This window comes from Anas acuta, chromosome 10, assembly GCF_963932015.1.
Source record: "Anas acuta chromosome 10, bAnaAcu1.1, whole genome shotgun sequence".
Lineage (NCBI taxonomy): Eukaryota > Metazoa > Chordata > Aves > Anseriformes > Anatidae > Anas > Anas acuta.
This window is the reverse complement of record NC_088988.1, coordinates 10655461-10677946: the sequence shown is the minus strand read 5'-3', so window position 1 is coordinate 10677946 and position 22486 is coordinate 10655461. Positions and strand designations below refer to the sequence as shown.

At 46.2% G+C, this 22486-nt stretch overlaps 1 long non-coding RNA gene across 6 annotated transcripts in view; it reads right to left on the bottom strand.

Moving 5' to 3' along the window:
• LOC137862093 (uncharacterized) overlaps nucleotides 1-22486 on the bottom strand; it is a 52928-nt gene that overhangs the window by 10840 nt on the left and 19602 nt on the right. For all 6 annotated transcript variants that reach the window (XR_011100056.1, XR_011100060.1, XR_011100055.1 and 3 more), the window contains exons 5-6: nucleotides 7896-8072; nucleotides 2256-2421 (exon numbers count right to left, since the gene is read on the bottom strand). This is a non-coding gene — a long non-coding RNA (uncharacterized lncRNA). The remainder of the gene's footprint in view (nucleotides 1-2255; nucleotides 2422-7895; nucleotides 8073-22486) is intronic.

Below are 22486 nucleotides of genomic sequence, written 5' to 3'. Positions count from 1 at the left end.
GCAGGGGGCAACCTTACAGGATCCGATACAACACTGTGAGGGGACCCTATAGAGCAGGACAGATAAACAGTGTATATGTGCACATTTATCTGCAGCCATCTGTTCAGCAGCCCAGGCTGCCAAAGGCTCATTAAAAATTGCTAGCTGCTGTGAAAAGTCCTCAGGACTGGTTTCTGGCTCTTAGCGAACCACAGTGCAGATGTGGGGTGTGGATCTGTGAGAGCACAGCTACCAACAGCACGGGCGGCACCACCAGGTCTGCTGGCACACCACGAGAAGCTAAGGACACTGCTTCCTGAGATGGGACGGTGTGTAAGGGGTAACACAGGCCAGTCCTGTGAGTCACAGCCCCAAATTCCCACCCAAAAAACACAGATGACCCAGCCATTCTGCAACTTTTTGTCAGAACAACAATGAATGCTCGGCAAAGGCACCAGATTTAGCCCTTGTCTCTGCACCAGTTAGGGTCTATGACACCAACACAAAACCTGGGCCAAGAAGCAATAAATAAGTAAATAAAGGCAAAAACCCATATGTATTTGAAAGTATGTCCAGAAACAAACAAGCAAAACCTCTTATCCAAACAAATCATAGTTAGATCTTGGGTGAGACCGTGTTTATGAAGGTTTAGCCAAGATGCTTGCTTGGAGATACTTCTCCAGCCTTAGCATAACACAACCAGCCTGGACAAGTGCTACTAGAAAACACCTCATTAAAATGCTGTTGTGGTATTTATTTATAGGTAGTAATTTATATCACACCCATCATACACACCGATCTGGCAGCTGTGATTGGCAAATCAGACTGCTTCTCCAGCAATACTGCCTGCCCCAAACCCACCCTCCATGTTCTCCTCTCCCTTACCAGCACAACTGCTGCCCACTTGACACTGCTGTCACTCTGAATAAGACTTTGTCTGCATTTATCAAGCCCTATAGCACTCTCCAAAATGCAGGTGGGGTATCAAAGATACAACAGCCCCATCAAGAGCTGGGCACACATCTGTGGTGTTTTGTAGCCAGGTATTCTTGGGTACAACCGTCAGCAACGGCAGAGCTCAACCCTGGGGCAGGCTGGCAACCGGATTCTGCATCAGGTAGAGAAACCAAATGGCTGTGCAAAGTACCAAGGATAATACCAGAGACACTCTGCATGTTGGGGACAGTGGTACAAAAGCCAGCATGATAAAACACCTTGTAAGAAAGCATAGGGTGTGTCTTCAGCAGAAGAAAAAAAAAAAAAAAAGGAAAGGAAAGAAAGAAAAAATGACTGGCAAAAAAAAGAGGTTAGATGAGGTAGCTGGGACTGCCGGAGGCAATCTGAAATCAGTTTACATTAGAGCAGGTTGCTCTTGATTTTGCTACAGCAGTTGTCACGCTTGGTAAGAATAACAAGCTATTCATACGGCAGCCACCATTGTGCAGCTCAGCACATGCTGCCTAGTAGAAAGAAATCCAAGCAAATGAAGTGACTGGAATGGGACATTAAAAAAAAACAAACAAACAAAAGAAACAAAAAACAAGACATAAAATTGTTATGTAAAGAAGTTTCCACTTCAGGAATCTGTGAGAACAATTATTTCCCTGTAAGAAGACTTCACTACTGAAGCACCGGAGGTTGTACCCTAAATCTGCACGTTGGTTTGAAATGCCAGCATATACGTCCTGCTGTAGCTTCTAGGTCCTTGCCACTATCTGGCCCTTTCAATCTCCAACTTTTTTTAATACTCCCAAGTTCCTCAGCTATCTAGAGTTCCACCTTTTTGCATGCCCAGAACTGCCCCAGTCTTGACAGGACCAAGCAGCTCAGCCCATTTCACACCTAACTCTGATGAAGATCCAGAAACTGGGCGTTGCTTTGCCTAAAGCCCCTGAGGGCTTTGATCAGGGATTATATGTTACCTGGTGACTGTTTCATGTAAAATGCATAAACAGTCCTGGGAGTAGAGACCAGATTCTCAAACTCCCATGTGAATACTCAAACTGGTAGGAAAGACAGCCACGCTCCCTCGCGTGCACTTGCTTTCTGGCCCAATGATTCAACAGTGCCGTGCTGTAGAGCAGCAGATCCTCAGCGGAGGGCAGATGAGCAGTGTTTAGCTCACTGCCTTGTGGTTTGGGTGCTCTGCAAGAGGTGGAAGATGGGAACAATGACCCTGAGGAGAACAGTGACCCTGTTTGTCACTTCCTGGCTGATGGTAATAAGTGTTTCAGCTTAAACAGGTGTGCTGTGACAGAAAGGCTGTCTGTACTCACCTTCAAAAGGATCCACTGGACTGGGTCACTGCAGACTTAAAGCCTTAAAATCCCCCTATTAGTCTCTCTGATCACGATGCTGAAGGTTTCGGACCTCGCAAGGAAATTCCAGGCTTGCTTTGGGCACACGGTGCAGAGTACTGGCTCTGCAGTCAGCAGGTGGGCACTACCAATCAAGAAGCACAGAGCTTAATACTGAGATATCAAACTGCTCTTGGGTATAACTTCAAAAATTTATAATTGCATTTGCAAATGGCTACACCACATAGTTACTCAGGCTGGGCACTCAGGTCTTGGTCCATAAAATGAGGAGTTTCGTGAATTAGCATCCACTAAAGGGGGAAAGCCATTGGAAAATTCTGTATTGCTTCTATTTCTACAGAAGCAACATCCTACCCCAGCACCACACTAAATCCTTCCCTGTTACGGCTCTCTGCGTGACACGCAGTGGTGCATTCGTCTCTTCATTTGTGGGAGGAGGGAAAAGCCTTTTTGTTTCTTCTAAAAAAGGGAAAAATTGTATTTAGACAACCAGTAAATAGCAAAACACTTTCAGCATCTGTTTGCATTGCTCATAGATATTAGAAACATTTTTTTCTTCCAGAATTATTTACCATAAAAATGCACAAATTATGACGTTTTTTTGAGGAAACATTCAACTACACCAGTTTCCATCGGGACCAAATCCATGACAGTTTGCAACTTGAGCTGGTTGCTTTCTGTTTTCACTGCACAAATTTATATTTGCAATGGTAGAAATTGATAATTCTGCTCTGAAACAAATAAATAAAAATGCTTTAAAAATGCCGTATTTTGCTCACAAATGAAAAGCAAAAGTTGTTTCAAAGTTTCACTTACTGCAGCAACTGTTCCTTGGTGAGTTTCCCCATTTGCTGCAACGCTCAGTAAGTTCCTCTGGAAACCACTGAGCACTCCCAGTACACACACAACACATCAGGATGAAGCCACAGCCCGAGTCACTTATAATAAATGCTCTCAGGTGCCAGGATAAAGAGCAAAGCTGTTTGTATTGCCCCCAAGCCATGATCTGCCTTCCAACACCTTCTTCTGGTATCTCAGAAGATTGTAAAAAGAAAGAGAAAGCTGGGAAAGCTCTTCTGAACTGTGTATTCCAGCCCAAGCTAACCCCACTAGGTTCCCACCATCACTGCCCCATAGCTCACCTTTGGAGTTTCACTGCATTCACCATCATAGGCAACATCAGGGACTTCCAGCCCAAAGCAGGGGCAGCTGGCAACCACGCTGTAAGGCCGTACAGCTGCTGCCCCAACAAACCCATGTCATCCACAGCTTGGCACAAGGCAGAAGCACAGAGCTAGTTCCTGGTGGGTCCATTCCCAAGACCACCATTAGCTACAGGGGCTATGGATACAGCAAGGCACGTACAAAAGGCTGACATTTGTTGTCACCAAGGTGGGTGGTTATTTTTATTGTGTTGCACGTGTCCATGCAGTGGTCAAAATATAAGTGCAAAGGGGACTGCAGACAATGAGCAGTCTTAGCACTTGATCCCTAAGGTAGCACAAAATAGTAGCGTGATCTCGGGCTGAAGCACAGCTAGGTGTCTGAGCAAGGCCTCTGTTACAATAGGACGGGCTACAGAAACTATATGGAAGGAGGCAGGTGAGTAGAAAAAGGAAGCCCACCTCTGTCACAAGCTGAGGTGCAGCAAAGCCCAGGATCTGCGGGAAAGCAGAAGACTTGTCTCCAAGGCTGATGACTGCCAGGCAAATGAAGCACTGAGGTACAAACCGAGGAAGCATGCCAGCATGCTAATTCCAGTCGGGGAAGCTTGCATGGTCCAGTAACAGCAGTGCAGTGCTCTGATTCACAGCAGTGTGTGCAGGGCATTAGCATGAGAAAATCAATAGTGGCTTCAGGAGAAAATTAACAGATGGTCATAGGGGAAACCTCCCTAAGTTTTTTTTCCCCCCCTTCTCTGTGATAATAGACTACCTACGAGTTTCTGAAACCACCTGCACATTTTCCCAGTATCGTGGCTACTGGTTAGAACAGGGTGTGCGTCTCCACGGTGCTGTTTGCGGCACTGGGTTTGCTTTTCAGTACATGCTTCTCATGTTCCCATGAACGACTGCATAATCCACAAGTTGGCTGTCATGATGCCATTGAGGGGTGACGTGGGGGTGATGACTAACGCTCAGGAGTAGGTTTGGAGAATACTTAGCATTTTCTAGCTAGTCTCACTGCTTCAGGAGAATCACCTGACATCCAGGAACCCCTGTTTTCCCATTGCTGCAAGGGGAAGAAGTAAAAGCTCACTGGACTTTGGAGGAAGAGCAAAATGTATCAGTGTTTTTAAAGGCTCCTGCAACTCACTACAACAGACATTACCCAGGACAAAGTGCAGGAAAAGGAAATAGCACAACATCCAGGGACAGGCACAGAAAGCTCCACCACCCTGGGTGTATAATACTGCGAAAAGGTGGGGATGGGCAGCAAATGTGTATCTCATGAGTAATGAACACGTGCATTTTCATGTGGCATCACCATTCTGCCAAGGCTGCCAGCTAGCAATGCTTATTACTCTCCCTGCCAGGACGTGTGACGTATGGCACAGCCACATGCTCCTTCAGAGCACCATGGTGGCATGGGATCTAGGACCTCATGCTACCCTCCTCTTAGCCTCACTTTAGCTAGAAGGTATTTGTCCAGATCCCAGATGAAATCAGCCCAAATTTCATAGAACTGGGCATCAGTTCCACCACAATCCCAGGTGTTCTGGGATAAACATCCTGTGCACATCAGATCAATTCAAGGATCTCTGTGAACTGCACTGCTTGCCAACCACCCAGCTGCAGCCAATTGTGCAGGTACAGACACACAGGGCAGCGCCAGCCATGCCAGCTTCCCCCAGACAACAAGAGGGCTCCAGGGCATCCAAAGCACTCCGCTCCTGGCAGCTAGGAGCCACTAACACTGTCTCCTGACGTGTGTGAACACTCAGTTGCAAGAATCCTCTTTCCATCCCACCACAAAGACCCTGCAATTGCTGCCATGCATGTTCTTCCCTGTCTGCTGTGAGTTCTCTTCACCTGCACATCTGCTGCTCAGCCTCACTGTCTTCTGTGTGATGCCAGAGGGGCAGCTGCAGAAAGCCATTCCTACTTCTCATCACTCGCATGCTGCTGCCCTGGGTGGTGGCAGGCTCTGGTGGCCTCGAGGACTACAGAGCTCTGGGAGACTTTAGTAAGGCTCTGGCACCAGAAAGATGCTCTGCGCTCACAGCCAAATGTGACCTGTTCTGCAGGGGAAATCTTCCCTCACCGAGCTCATTCCCTCCCCCTCAGTTAACAGGCAGTCAGGACTAGGTTGTTGACTTGTTAAAGGATCATTGCCTCTTGAAATTGCATTTCAGGAAGCTAGAAATCACAGTTTGCTATCCACATGGTTTCTCTTTCCAAAGGTGACCTCATGCATGTGTGTGTAGCTACCTTCCTCCAAGAAATACTTGTGCATATGGCAAAACACCCTCACAAACCCATGCTGGGGTGCCTGCTGAGAGTGCCACGCTCTGTGCTAGGGCTGCGTCTGCTCTGGCATGGTGTACCTCACAATCCCTATTTTAAGGAACAGATGTGTGACATCTGAAGTGCCCCAGGCCAGTACAGTTGAAGTACATGAACATTAAGGGTTACAGAAGAGAATCTGTGGTTAGCTGGCAGCTGGCACAAGTATTGCTTTGTCTCATTAATAAGAAAACCTTTTCTAATGAATCCTACCTGCAGCCAATAGATGAACCACAAAGGCTCATCGTTATTCCAGCCCTTTTCCAAAATACTGCTGGGTGACTAAAGACAACTGTTGCTTGGACAATGACCATCTTTCTGGCAAAAGACAATGACAGGGCAGGGGTTGCAATGCATGAAGTGCACGTATGCTCAATACTTGGAAGAAAGATATTCTCTAACGTCCATGTTTGAATTTTAACTGTTGACTGTGGGCCAGGTGCAGAGATGACGTAGGTGGATTTGTAAGTTACATCAGTAACTTAGGGGGCTGGCTGTACGCAGGCTAGCTACACCACGGCTCTGGACTGGCACACTTCCTCAGGGAAGATGCATGGGTCTGACTAAGTCTACAGGAGAATTTCTGAGGAGTTAAATAATGCTCTATCTGACATTTCAGCCTTTGCTGCCAACAGTGTCCTGAGACAAGCACTGGCAAAAATATGGAAGAGGTTTTTTGATGTTATTGTTGCTGTGGATCCCCAGCTACAAATCCTCTGCGTGGCTTTGGAGATGTTGAAAATAATCTATGAGAATGTGGATTATTTTTGAACTGGCATTTTAGTCAAGAATTGTGTTGGAAATAATGGTGATGGAAGGACAGCTAAGCTAGGCCGATTTGTTACAGTAAAGCTGTGTTGTACTTCAGATTACTTATTAACAAACAGCAAATGGGCCTCTGCCTTGACCTTTTTCATTTGAGCAAATATACTCTTCCTGCCCCTTGTAAACAGCAGGTACTGGTAACTGAGTCACGTACCCCCTCACATCACTGAAGCACTGAAGTTAGTTTTTTTTTTTTTCATTTGTGGCAAGAATTTTAGTCAAATTGAATTTTGCCAGGCTTACTAAGGTTATTAGCAGTATTATTAGTCTTAATAATACCAGCAGTAATAATAATTCTCTGGATCACCATAGACTTGAGAACAGCTAAGTAGTTCAAAAATATTAATTAGCAAAACTCAATAGGAGGTCTGAGAAACCAGCAAAAATTGTCAGCCTTACTTCAGAGCTGAAGAGCTAAAAACAGAGCCACAGCAAGCAGAAGTGGCTGTTTGCCTGATGAGTTTCAATTAATGGGTGTTTCTTAGGTGTCATGAAATGCCAGGTGCCCAGTGCCTCTGGCAACACTGCCAGGTTAAAAGCAGCAGCCCACAGCACATATCTGGAGCAGCATAAGTCAGTAGTAGGTTTGGGAACTGGAGTCAAAAGGATAGGTCCTTCCACTGAGGGCTGGGCTTTCAGTAGCTGCCCTGCTTAGAGTGGGACGCGCCCCAGGTGTGCTGTGCATTGGGAACAATGGTCTCCTGGGCTCTTTGGAAAATAACAATCCTGATGATCTTTGGTGTAGCTGAAAACCAAGAACATGCCTAGAAGCCACATGTGCTCTTGTGTCAACAGACTACTGATACCCATTCCTTTGTCAGCTGTTATACATGTATTAAACCTTTTGGAGTGGTGGAGATGAATGCTGACAAACACAATGAACCCTTCTGCAATAGCTGATGACTACTTCTCCAGTCTAATTTTTACCTGACTTCTCTCTAGGTGTATTAAAGCTCCAGTGGTGGCCAAGTCATGTCAATGGCACCAAGGAGTTTGCAGTATTCATCTTGGTTATAAGTTAATTTTTCCTGCAGATATCACCCCAATCCACTCTGAATCACACAACATAAAGAACTCTGTAAACAAGGTGAAAGTTTCATCTAGATTCTTAACCAGTGATGTCTCAAAGTCTTTGCAGCAAGGGGTAATTAGTTGTATTAATTACAGACTCCTCTAGGGTACATTATGCCACTGCCTAGATAGGATTGGACATACAAATTGGAGGAGTGACTATTTTTGCTTTCTTTGATTTGTTCAAAAACCTTACCATTGGTAGCCATAGGAAGGACATAGGCAAAGTCAATCCCGGTGTTGTGTTTGCAGTCAGGATGACGCGGTGCCAGAGCAGCAGCCTCACAACTGAGAGATCCAGGTGCAGTTTCTCACTCTTGACACAGACTGCTCATGTGATCCTGAGCATGTCACGTAACCCGTCTGTCCCCATCTGTAAAATTAGGATAATGGTAGTTAGTTCATGTTAAAGCCTGAAAGATGTCAAAACAGTAAGAAAAAGGAAGCTTCTCTTCCCTGAGTCTTCATCCATCAGTGTCTTCTAAGAGTTGCAAAAAGCACTGTGACCAGCCTGACTCCATTTCCCTGCCTATGATATGATCACTGGTATTTGCCTGGTGGGCAACTTTTTGCCCTGTGGCTGTGCTCACTCACTAAAGCAGGTTTTCCCTCAAGCACTTCATTGCTCTGTACTGCTCATTTCCATCCCAAACTCTTCTACCCCTCTCTAATCCCGGTGCCATATGACACTTCACACTTTCTGAGCTTTGTCAGCAGGCTGCTTTTTCTCAGCTGCTGCCTTCTACCACTGACAGTCAAAGCTGGTTAAGACAACCCCACTACAGTTTGGACACCATCACAGGAAACCCTCAAAAAAGTAACAAAAAAGATTTTGCTTTTCTTGAACCTTCCTAAAGAAAAATCCAGGCTTTCAAGCTTATCAACTTGTAGTCATTTGGTGACTACGTTTTTTATGTTTAGCTGCTTTCTTGACTATTTATCACTGTAGGAGGCAGTTACTTTTCAGGGTAATGCTTTGTGACGGCTTTCTCTGAGAACCTTCTCTGGGAACATGGATGACAACCTGATGCTCTGACTTCATCATATTCACTCAATTCCCTTCATTTAACTCCATCAACTTCTTTACAGAGTTAGATGTTCTCCAACTTTGCAATGAATTTGAAGCATCTCATTTGCTGACAATAGGTCCCAATGTCTCAAATGTTCTGCACATCTCTGGTGATATCCTCTGTTATACCTATTATCCACTATTCCTGATATCCACTATTATTACAAGAAACGCACAAGCCCTAGGGTTGAAATCTAGTGAGGTATTGCTCTTGGGGAGCAAGTTGGTGGAGTCCATTTTCCTCCACGTTCCTTTGTCTCAGCAGCCTCAGCAGCAGCTATTTCCCAGCAGAAACACACTGGTGTCACAGGAGTTTTTGGTTGTGTGATGCCTAGTAACTTTAATAGGAGTCCCACAGCTGCCATCCCACACAGTGCTTTGAAGATTTGGACTGTGTTTCAGCCCAGAGAGATTGTCTATAACAGTCTCACAAACAATTTAGGCACACTTACTGGCTTGGCCAGTCCTCGTCACTTACATGTCACCCTTCAGGAGCAGCACTCCCCAGGCCGACATTTGGGCAGGCATGGAAGTGACACTGTGGCTCTTGGGAACCTCTTATCCAGCGGGTCCTAGAACACACAACACAACTCCAGCAAAGGGGGGTTCTCGGCACAGCCCTCTGGTGTTGCCTTCTCCTGGTGTAACATTTAACAAACACCAAACAGGTGCAGGAAGAATCTCCCTGCTTCACATCAGCAGGAGCTGGAGGAGGGTTCTGAAGCCCTGGGCTCATGGGCACGTGGACCCAACACGGGCATCAAAGAGCAGGATCACACCAGGGGCAGGCCCACCTCATGGAGCTCAAATGCACAGGAGCTGTTCGTCACCTGCAGCTGTGCAGTGGTGCAACAGCTCGTGTCCTCGCCTCACCCTTCCTTACCTCCATTTCAGATAAACCCTGAGTGCCTGCCAGTCAGCAGCTGCCTCCCTGCCTGAAGAGCACACCTGGGTGTGCTGTGGGGTGAACAGGGGACAGCCCCAGGCCATCACCCCAGCCTCTGGCTTTCACATAGCCAAAGCACGGGGTGTAGGGTGACCAGCCTGGGACCAGTGTGGCAGCCCTCTCCACTGTGGTTGCTCCCAGGACAGCCCCCTCAGCGGTGCAGAGGGAACAGGAAGGATCTGGAAAGCTCTGTGGCTCCGTGCCGTTTTCATGTTTGTTTACACACACTGCTCTCTGAATGGGCAGAGGTCTGTGAAAGTGCTGATTCATGAACATCCCTGCCATCTGTGGCCTCTTCAAATGAGAGCTCACCCAGACACAAGGATGATTTACTTGTCTTGGCTCTTCATCTCAAACTGATTCTGTCTCCATTCCCTCAGACTTCGAGGGATTTGGGCAAAAACAAATATTATTGAATCCCTTGAAGCTGCTGAGTTATCTCTGAGCCATTGAACATTCAAGGTTCTGACAGGGAAAAAATGGCAAGAGTTAGTGCTGGGGACGCCGTCTCACAAACCTCACAGCCCTCCATTTTCTTCAAACCTACTGGTCTTGGCACACTCGCAAAGTCACAGTTTGGAGACTAGTGAAGGAAGAATGGAGAAGCTCTGCCATCCCAGGAGCTGGAGCTGGATCTGAACAGGGATTAGAAATGGGCTAGGATGCTGGATACCACACACATCTCTCTACAGATACCTTAAAGGAGGCTGTAGTGAGGTGCGGGTTGGCCTGTTCTCCCACGTGCCTGGTGACAGGACGAGGGGGAATGGGCTTAAGTTGCGCCAGGGGAGTTTTAGGTTAGATGTTAGGAAGAACTTCTTTACTGAAAGGGTTGTTAGACACTGGAACAGGCTGCCCAGGGAGGTGGTGGAGTCACCATCCCTGGAAGTCTTTAAAAGACGTTTAGATGTAGAGCTTAGGGATATGGTTTAGTGGGGCTGTTAGCGTTAGGTCAGAGGTTGGACTCAATGATCTTGAGGTCTCTTCCAACCTAGAAATTCTGTGATTCTGTGTGATCCACCCCAGACAGAATACAGCCACCTCATGTCCCATCACCAGAAAAGCTTAATGTCTTTCTTCCTCACACCAGCTACCAGCATGATGTACCGGCTTTGTGCAGATGACTTCAGCATTAGTCCTACTGCGCTGCCCTCCTCTCTTTTTGCACTGTGCTCTAAAAATCTGTTGCTGCCAATCCACTTTCCCATTAATGGCCACGGCCTCACCAAGCAGGGCAAAGCTGTGGTGAGTGAGCTCTCCTGTCAGGGCACGTTGTACACCACCACTGCAGCTGAGCAGCTGCCCCCTTCCTCCCCCCAGCTACGTCTTCCCACTTGTGAAACAATCCCCTCAGAACCAGAAGAACCCGCTCCAGGGGAAGGTGCCTGAGTAGGACTCACAGGAATCGGCTCAGAAACTTTGTTATTGGAGCTGACACTGGAGTCCAGTGAGGTGCTCAGCTGCACCTCCTGCTAACGTCACGCGAGTGGAAGGCACTTTGCATGCCTCAGTACTAGCCCCAGCGTTATCGCAGGCCAAATCATAACCACCACAATAAAAGTTTGCAATAACGTCAGTTTAATTAATGGTGAGAAGAAAAAAGTCCTGCCAGGCCAGATGGCAAATCCTGAGTTTCTCACGTGATGACTGTCAAATTACTGTCTCCACAAAAGAACGTCATCAAGCACATTTAATAAACCCTGGAAATGTTTATCGAAGCAGCGGCAGAGATCCTGGCTGATCTGCCAGGGTCTGTGCCCAGGGGGGATCCAAATGCAGAGCTGAGCTTTAAGGAGCTGCCACCAATAAACGCCCTGAGTGCTTAAAACCAGACTTGGCTTTTAAACTTAACTGAGCTCAGGCACTGAAGTCCAGATTCACAGAGGACCCTGTCTCTCAGCCACCTGCACTCTGTGGTCTCTCCTTGGCTCACATTCACATTTTCTGCTGGCACACCTGCCCAGAACAGCATCTCCAAGTAGCTGCATTTTACACCGGCCTCCATGGGCATACAGAGACACAGACACCCCTTTCCTGAGCCCCGAGGTGGAGGTCTTGCAAACCAGCTCCAAGCAAGCCAAATGCATCCTGAGGCTCCTCTTAGCACAGAGCTCCAATTGTTTAACTCTAACCCAGGAGCTGCCCACCACCAGCAGGACGAAGAGAGCAAACATCCGTTTAGTGGAGGTTTCATGCAGGTTTCACTCTGAAGAGCTTCACCCGGAATAGCTGATCGGCTGGCAGTTAGACACTCTCATGGGAAGTGAGAGACAAGCGCTCGCAGATTGAGGAACGCATTGAACCCAGGTCTCCCACTTCCTCAGCGAATGCTCTAAAATAAAAGACAGTGACTTAGAAGACAGACACCAGCCAGAAGGAAGGAGCACTGCTCTCTCACTTCAGTGGTATTGCTGGCACTACCCCTGGGGAGAAGACTCTGGGCTTGGAGTCCTCAGAGGACTCAAGCATGAAGCCCTGAGTGGGGTTTCTATGCTCTGATGGAATGGCAAGGGAGGCAAGAGTGGGAAAAAAAAATCAGAAACACCCATATTTTCAGGCTGACCTTTGGATATCAAACATGCTTTGTGCTTAGGAAGCCTGAGTACATCAGCTCTGCTTTTGGTTTTAGGGTCTGGCTTTATGGTGAGACAGCGCCGCACCTGCTGTTCATAGCACCGTGCCCTGCACTGAGCCTGGCATCCGTGGGCCAGCAGCCACTTAGCACCTCCCTGAGGGCTCGATGATGGGGTGCCCAAGGGCCATGACCAGAACAAGGGTCTGCCACTCCATCTGTGCTCTTTGGGTGAACGGATGTGGTTTGCTGAAGCTTTGTGGGTCCTTTGGCTAGTGAATGGCAATGTTCTGTGGGAACTGGTTTTGACTTCTCAAAGCTTTTACCTTTGAGACAGTGGGACAGGACACTGAAAACTGCTTCTTCCCCCTTTGTAGAAAATGGGAGAAAAAATGACTTGATATTTTCATACTGCAGTAAAACCCTCTTTAAAGTGTAATAAATAAATTCTGCATTAAAGTGTAATAAATAAATTCTGGATGAAAATGCATTGTACTTTTGCAGCCTTATGTGTTATCTTTCAATACCAACAACAAGCAAACAAGCCTTCCACACAAAACAAAGCAATAAAAGAACACGTTTCAAGTGTTGGCCGGTAATTCCATGTAACATATTTTCAGGCCTGTCATGAAAAACAAGCAACGTAATGCAATTTTTGTAAGCTGTTTCTCTTGGCAGATGGCATTTCCATTTTCAATCTAACTTGGAGGGCTGAAGTGACCACCACCACTCCACTAAAGCTAAACCCCCAGCATAGCTGCTGCAGCCACTGCAGAGTTCTGCTTTCACGTTGCTGTTAGCACGGGGAGTTTCAGAAGAATTTTGGATTGGCTTGGAAACAAGTCTAGCAGGGTGCTACAAATAGAATAGCAGAAGAAGGTAGCAGAGTAAAAATATGCAGCGTTAGATCACGGGTATGGAAGTAGCACAGACAGGAAGCCAATGAAAGGGATAGGCACGCTGTTGCTCTCTGCTATTTGCCACGATTTTGAACGCACTCCATTTCCAAATCTCTGACAAAATTCCCACTTGTTTAACCTCACCTCCCTCCTTCACATTGACACTCACAGCCAATCGGGAAAAAAAGACCAGCGCACTAGGAAGGAGATGGGTTGCTTTTAAGCCTGCCCCTTCAAAACAGCTCACACAGTCACCAGCTGTAAAGTTTCATCTCACAACAGGCACAGCAGGGCTGAACACAGAACCTGCACTTGAACCTTTCTGACCTTTGGGGATACATCCTCGTAGTTTGGGCTCAGTCAATTCATATGGTGTCCCACATCTGAAAGCTTGGGTGCCTACAGCAAGGCTTTGCTCATGCATCTAATGGCCTGGGTTATTTTCCAAGGTGCGCACCACGTCCAGTTCCTACTGACTCCTGCGGGATTCATCAGCCTCATTTAGGAATTTGAATATGGATTTAGGAGCCTAACTTTTGGCACTTGGGGTGGAAAACTTTAGCCAATAAGACTGCACAATCCTATTACCATGACAGCTTGGGAATGTGAGAACTCAGCAGTTTGGAATAAGGCGCCACATTAAAAATAGATTAAACCGAGAACAGCCCTCACGGCCTGCGGCGCCTAGGACAAGTGTCTGCCAGCTGAAATGCCTCGTAGGTAACTGTTCGCTAGTGAATCAGGTGCTGGCTGGAGGTGCCCGCAGTTGCCTCAAGACACAGACAGATTTTTTTTCCAGAGACACTGTATTTTTTTTTTCTAGCACCGTATGAAACTCGGCAGCTCTAACCCTAAGGGGATCCATGCAAACCTCCGGCTTGCTCTGATTCCCATGGCACTCACCATCCACCGAGTTTCACTTTAAATTTCAGGCTCACAAATCTCCAGACTCAGCCCAGAGCGATAAGCTCTGCCAAGCCGGGGCTCTAGCAATCGAGCAGGACTCTTCCCCTTTCTCTGAACGCTAATGCATCAAACGGTGGAGGAACCAAGCCGCCTTGTGACACAGGGAAAACACGATCAGCATCCAGCGCAAGGTGCTGGAAGGGCTGATTTCCTGGTCCGTTTGCAGCCTGAGGGTGAAACAAAGGGTGAGCTTGTTCCCCTGGCTGGCGGCTCCCTGCTAGCCAAGGACAAGAGTCACTTGTCCCTTTGGCTCCCTTAGATCTGCCCAGCAATGACCGCAGAGATTTGCTGACCTGCCGGCAGCACTTAGGCCAGCTGGTGGGGTTGCATTTCAGTGGCTCTGTGTTTGCTTCTCCGACAGCTCCCAGAGGACAGTAATGCTTTTATGCTTAATATATGCTGTCATTTTGTATTACATCTTTTCTTTGGAAGTTACTTCATAAAAGACCAAACCAAAACAAAGACCCAAACCCCAAAATCCAAACCCCACAGAAAGCTGAGGACTGCTGCAGACATCGCGAGTGAATTACTGCTCCTTCAGCTGACACAGAGTCAAAAGAAGCCATAGCCCTGCTGGCTTCACAAGAGTAATCTGCCATAGAGTGGTGGTTACTGGTCACTAACATCACTTCTCCAGACTTCTGCTCTTTTTCTTCTCCAGTCCCATCATGTGGTGAAGCCCTTGATAGTGGCTTTTGCTGCTGTATCAGCATTTGTGGCATAAAACAATTGTGACAAACCTTTGGATTTGACAAACCAGCTGGATTGCCCAAACACATGACCAAGCACAACCCCAGCTCCTAACTGTCCTCCTCCAAAATCAGTCCTCCCATGCCTGATCCACGCAGCACCCACAGACAGCGAGGGTCACGGTCTTACACAAAGGACTGACAAACGACTGGCTCAGAGCAAGCTGGATCTATTTGCATGTAGGGGCTCAATGTGCTGGAAAAATATCACAAGCACACTCCATCCAGTTTCATCTTCAGCTGAGTACAGTAACTCACTGAACACTGCAATACACTTGACAGGTTAAGAAACCTTCTGCATTTTATTTGTTTTAATTCCCTGTATATCTCTCTACACTTTATTTTCCCTGCAGGATTGTTTGGGAATGCCTTACAATAACAGGATCAAGAAAGGAACAGTATATACCAGGTGTGTGAGTGACTAACTCTGCCCCACAATGAAAGCACTGCCAAAACTTGGGGGGATTTCAACGTAGTTCTATTTCTGTAGATACAGGTGGGCTGAGAACATCATTGACTAGGTTCCAGTGGAATAAATAAAAATAGGTAAATGATAGACGGGAACGTATCTCCCCCAAGCCTTGGGATTTACAAAGAATTCCCCCGCTCCCCCACTCCATACACAAACCTGCACATTGCAAGATCCAGAAGGCACCTTTTTCATACGTAATGCTAAAAATTTACTCTAGACTTTATAATCCTAAAATACCTCTATGGCACGAAGCCACATTTGCAATACGTGGGTGGAAAAGCTGTCAGCATAGCGGAAAAAATATTCTGCTGAAACTCAAAACTTTGCAGAAACAGCTGAGTCACTCTTTCGCAGTTAAGGTAGTCCAGGCTTGTTACCCTCTGTGCCTCTGGACGGAGCCTGGCACACGCACCCGTCCCCTGGCTGCCAGGACCCCAACCCCACCTCTGAACAAGAACCGTGCTTGAAGCATCAAGCAGGCTTTCCTCACACAGGTGCTTTGTAGCACCCACCCGTGCAAGCAGAACAAATGCTGGGCATCCCGCAGGCTCGAAGCCTTCAGGTATCTGCAGCAGTGCGGCCAGATGTGCAGTGGCCAAGTCATATGCATCAGCTCAGCTCTGGAAAGCAAGACGATACGCAGCTGTACGCACAGCTTATGACCTGATCGCAGCTTGCAAGGCAAATGATGTTTCCCTGACCTCATAGGAATTAATGCTTTTTTTATTAAAAAAAATGAACGTAATGAAAAAGCTTGAAAATCTATCTCAAGTGCTCTAAACTAAAAGGGTATAAGATCAAAACACCGAACAAAACATCTCCACATTTCGTTCTCTCTTTTTTTTTTCCTTTTTTTTTTCTTAAAAAAAAAAAAAAAAAACAAAAACTCTCCCAATTCAGTCAGTATTGTTGTTTTGACTGGTAAGAGGGAGCTGCCTACGAGACATTTATTAGCACATAAAATTACTGAAATTGCAAAGGTCTAGAAGTCGTAAGTGCCAACAGATTATAGACTCTAATGCAGTCACATATGAAATCTAGAAAGCTCATTTTAAAGGAACTCTATATAGCCTATACATTTTGATTTCTTCAAAATACAATTTGGCTTGAAAAATCCTGTAATCCTCTGACCTGCACTTTAAGTAGAATGCAAGATTTTAAAGAAAAATTAGATTTACCTATCCAAATCAGAAGACTGTACATACAGGTAAATAACAGCTTCCTTCACATGCATAACAACGCACCAGATTTTCAGTGTGTGAAAATAATTTTCATACGAACTACAGTAACAATACAGACTCATTAGCTGTGCTGTACACACACAGCCATACAAGTGCTGTCACTGTGATTCATGGGTGCTAACAGGGCAAGTTTGCTGCTCTAAAATGGCAATATCAGAAGGTAATTTTGCATTTTAAATGCTAACTAAGGAATTGTCTATAAAAGCTGATGTCCCATGTCTGTGGTACATGCTAACATCTGCTAGCCAGTCTCACTTGCATCTATGTGTTTCCTCCCCCAGTGAGAAGACCAATTTCATGTTGTACATCACAGAAACGTGCCCAGGACATGCACATACTCAAGACATGAACTGTTGTTCCCTTGCCCCACGCTCCCATCGCACTGGAATTCTGGGTGGGACTCCTGTGATGGAAGAAATGCAGCGAAGGATTCCCCTACGTTTCAAACTTTACTGAAACTTTTCTCTTTGTTCTCATATTTCACAAAACCCAGCAGTCCTCCAGCAAGAGCACTTTTGCTTTTCATGGGAAATGACTCCGACTGGGGCAAAAAATATGCTTTTCTAAATAAACACATTATATCGTATAGCATGAAAGCTACAAAAATAATGGCCTCAGCACGCCTACTCCCTGTCTGCCATCACCAAGTGCACACACCACAGGCTTCAGCTGGGTACCTTTTCAAGCACTAGGCCCTCTTACAGCAGTCGGACAGCTGGCTCCCCCTCAGACCTGCCTTCCTTCAAATATTTCCTCCCAGCCCTGAATGATGATGTGACTTTTGTAAATATGATGTGACTTTTGTCACCAGCAGAAGCAAACTCCAAATGCCCTCAGCTCTGCACCCCAACAGCAGCCGTCTGTCTGCTCTCTTCTCTACCTTCCCCTCAGTATCACATTTTCCTACCAAAATACATACTGTTCCTTTGAGCCCTAAAACACTTTCATTATTTTAGGTCTTCTCCTACAGGGCTACAGAAAGAACAAATTTCATTCACTACAACAAATACAAGAGCACTCTCTTAATGCTGCTCGTGAGCTCTTGCAGGGATAATTCAGGTCACTGACGTGAAGCTGAGAAATGCACCCAGCTACTGAACAAAAGTACGAACACCAGCAGTGTCAAGAAACATCTGCCACTGTTTATAATTCTAAGGAAATCATCCATATACAAATTAGCTTAAAAAATTTACAGTTGTATTACTGACAGCTAAAGAATCACATTTACAACACCACTTGGCCATGACATTACAAAATAAGTTACGTGAGATAACTCAAAATGTGAACGTCATTCTTTACCTATTATGTAATGTCCTATGTGTTGTTACAGGTCTCATGAAATCCCCACTTGGAATTTGCCTTAGCAAAGGCTGCTTTTAAATTGGTTTTATCAACTCAGAATTCTTGATGGGATATTTGCAAATGTTATTGCTCACAATGTAAACATTAAACAGTATGCCTAGAGCTTTATTTATTTACATTACCTACATGTTCACTTACAATCAAAACTTGATGCTTTCATGTGGTAATCATATATTGACTTTTTAAAATAAATGTTGCCAATACTTTTTATATACATTCTTCTCTCAGCGAGCCAAATAATACAGTGCTATTCTTAAAACTGCAGACTAGAGAATCAAACCTTAGCTTTATTGCACGAACAGCAATCCCTCCTTTACCCCTGCCTTCAGCTACAATGGGAATAAGCCAATTCTGTAACCAATAATAAGATAGGTCAAGAAAATGTTGGTATGAAAGCATTGCTAGTCCCATTCTTTTGGAATTTAGCCTGAGTTCCAGTCAACACGGGAGGGCTGCTGACTGGAATGAAGCAAGCAGCACTTGCACACAGACTTCCAGATTTTATACTATTTTACGAGAAGTCTAAATGCTAATTTTCACAATTATGAGTCAACAACAAATACTCGTTTCAGCCTGACTCTGTCAAGAGTGTTTTAACTGAACTGGCATGTCACTAAAAATGTGAAAATAATTTTTTTTTAAAGTTCATGAATACGCATTCCTAGTCCACCAATCCCCGCATGAAACTGAATTCTGTTCCACCAAAGAGAAACCTGAAGTATAAATGACAACATAATGAAAATAAGACATATATCTGACAGAGATGACTGTACAGTTGCATATGATGAAAGCTAGAATATGTGAGACTCAGTGACCAACAGCAGGTTTGGCAGTCAGCCCTGATCTCCCAGTTACCAGTTGGGGTGTATTTACTGGTATTTGGTTGTGTTATCTCCTCTCCCTGAGGAACACTAGTACAAATCACGTGGTGGATCCAATATGTATTAGTAGCCTGAGTTTTATTTGGTTCTTGAGGCAGATCTACAGCCAGATGCATTAGGCACTGCAGAGGGAATATCTAGAGTGCGAAAACTGAGGTACAGAAGTCCCACCGTATGCAAAAACGTTCTGAAACATTTTGAGGTATTTGTTCAGTCAAGACCTTCCCTAACTCCAGTGGGATTTTGCCAAGGGAAGTGGTTTGAATGCCTAAAGCAGGGTTAATTCCTAACTGTGGCTCTTTTTTAATGTAAATAATTAGAAATCACAAAAACCCTGCTCATAACAGGAGATGTGCTAACCCCTCTCCTCAGTCACTTGCTCCTGACTCCCAGTGAAGCTGCACCCAGAAAAGCTTCCATTGCTGCCTCCTACCAAGCATCCTCATATTTCAAAGGAGAAACCGATGCGTCCAGTAAAGGAGGGAATAATGTCTTAAACTAGGGCAGGTCTTGAATCTCCTGTTGACTAGGAACGGTTGTTAAAATGTAAGTTGCCCCTGCTGCACAAAAAATACAGTCAGTGCAGGTAACCAGAGCCAGTGCCTGCTGCATGGGCCCAATCCTGTTCTCACTGCAGTCAGTGGCAGGACTCCAACCTGTTTAATGGGAACAGCAACAAGCTTTCTATCTCCTTAATATAAATGAAGATACGCATCTCATCTTTGACATATTTTGGGCTCAAAGCCATTGGCTGACACTTGTTTGGTTCTCTGTACGTACATGACTCATGGGATAATATAATGCCTGATTTCCATTCTGCCAGACCTGTCTTTCTCAGTGGTTAACTATTAATTCTGGAGGCAAGATGCAATACTGCAGTAGAATAGGATGTTAAACTACGAAAATTGCACTTAAATATTTAGAGTAAATGAATTGGATTCCCTTTGTGAGGATTCCCTTCCAGTTAAGGAGTTACTGCCACATACTCCTTGGAACATCAGCCCACTGCTCTCGCACAGAAGGAGCGTTTATGGAAGTCCCCAGCACAGTACCCAGCAGGCAGCAGGGTGACCGTGCTGCCTTTAGCAGCTCAAGGAGAAGCCTGATAATGGAACTGACATAAATATTTCTATATATGTATTCCAAACAGCTGATTTTTATTTCAGGCTACCTACACCGAACTGGGTTACTCTGGATATATGAGTGCTGATTTTCCACCAAAACTGTTAACTCTTTGGAATAAGGTCTGACTTTTTCTCTTCAGATCCAGTCTACGTTTGAGACTCTTAGCATTACCTTAAAAAATATTAATAATATAATACAGACTGGAAGGAATTATCTGAACCGACTTTCTGATTCTTCTGAAGTTTCTTGTGGTATACTTATTCCCACTAAGTGTTGTCTTGGCTTTAAAATGCTGGACCTCAGATAAGGTGCAGCAAATCATACTTACACATGGATATTTCCACGCAAGCTGTGTGTTTGTATGGAATTTCACTTGTATAAATGAGGATTTCATTACAGGGGACCAAAGAGAAGGCCAGAACCACAGATGTCAATGTATAAAACATTATTTTTGGCTTAGCCAAGAGAGGGCAGTGGGCCTGTTCCTCCACCCTTTAGTCAATTAGACATTCGTCATTGTTTTCACCACCAAATTGGGTCAAACCCAGCCAGCACATAGCATGGAGAAACACCTGCTTTCTCCTAACAGCAACGATCTTCCACTGCCCCCTTTTCAGTGTGGGAATTGTCGTGGAGTACTCCAGAAACTGTCTCCTAACCTCTAACAATTTGAAACAGGTGGAGAAGAGGATCTCCTTTGGGGTAATTCCCCCACTGCAGTGGAAAAAAAAATCACTGAGAAATCTTGATGTTCCTCCCCCACCCTGAGCCACTCCAGACTGCAGGACTTTGTTATGATCATGAGCAACCTCTCAACTCTGTACACAGTGCTAGCAGACAACTACTCCCTTCCTCCCCGCACCCTCCTAGCATGTGATCACTGCCCACCCCCACGTCTCACCCCCTCCGTGTCCCCAGCCCCAGGCCTGGGGCTGACGAGGGCATGGGGTGGAGGAGGAAGGCCTGCACCGCCGCCATGGAACTGTGTGTTGGGACGGGCAGGGGCTGGCAGCATCGTAGCAGGACTGCTCACAGGAACAGGCTCGGGAGGAAACTTGCCTCCCCCCCAAGCTGTAAAGATGAACGCGCCCAAGTGTGCACCCATCCACAGCACCCTGCCAGTGCCAGAACTGCTCAAGCCCTTGGCCAAGTCAGGATAACTGGTCCTGGTGCAGCGGATGTGTGTGCAGGGAGGTGAGCAGGACGACTGTGTACAAGGCCAGCTGCTGCCCACAGCCATGCAGGCTCACCATGCTGCTTACAGCACCCTGCAGCAGGGCAGTCCCTGCTGCCACTGCATCTGGAGCAGCACAGCCTGGTGCCTGTTGGCACTTAATCCACTGGTCAAGATGATCCCCAGATGTCTCCAGCTATCCCTTCCAACTATTCTGTGATCTTTGGACCAGACAGTGCATAAAAACCCTTTCCATTGCCTATTGCCCCTAACGCACACCCAAATGCTACTGAGAACAGTTTGGTTCATATGCCACTACGAGGGCAAGACATGGGGTCACACACAGCATTCCTCCATTCAAGGAAACAGCTCTGACAAATGTTCTTGCGTTACTCGTCAGCTCACCTTTACGACAGAGACAGACACCGTACCCGAGTTAACGCCAGCCCATACCTGTGTCCCCTTGCCCAGGCTGGCAGGACGCTGTTGCTGGAGCCAACGTGTCCTAGCAGGGTGACCACCAGCCCTCGTGGCTGGCACACTGCAGAAGCTGATGGTGTGACCACGGCCCGCCACACTGGTGGAATAATTCATAATGCTCTCCAGGGTGAGGCTCAGCCTTTGCTCTCCAGATTTGCCGACCCCTGCCACTTCCCCCCAGAGGAGGAAATCTGACAGCTCAATCTGCGGTAACAGGGGCCTGCTCTCCCACTCCCATCTGGGAGGCAGGATGGCTGTAAAGTCCTCTGTCCTTTCAGAGAGATGGAGCACTGCTTTCTGTAATTCTGCTGTGTGAGGGCAAACATCCCTGCACACGCTGCTGTGAGACCTTCCTCATCTGGGCAATGGCTTGGGGCCCTGTCAAAAGCTCAGCCTCTTGCTGGAGAGCAAGAGAAAACACAAAACTGCAGTGGGAAGGGGCTGCCAGCGCAGACCCAGGCTGCAGAGAGCACCGTGCTGCGAGAGCCTTTCGTCAGGGCTCAGCCCATGGTTTGGTTTAGGACTGGGGCACGTTGCTCACTCTGGCACTGTGTTTAAGGCAAGCATCTCTAAACACTTTTCTGCTATCAATAATTTACTCTTCCTAATATTCCGTGGCACGCTATGTTTATATAACTATTGAAACACCTATGTGGTAGATAGGTGATCTTAATTTTGAATCACAACATGGTTGATTCTTCTGCTGAAGACCTGCCTAATCTATAGTTCATTTAAATTAATGGAAAAATCTGCTTTGTCTGAGGCCGTAAGTGATTTGCTGAAACCACACACACACACACAGTGAGTCACGGTTCAGAACATAACTCAAACGATCAGGACTGTATTCCCAT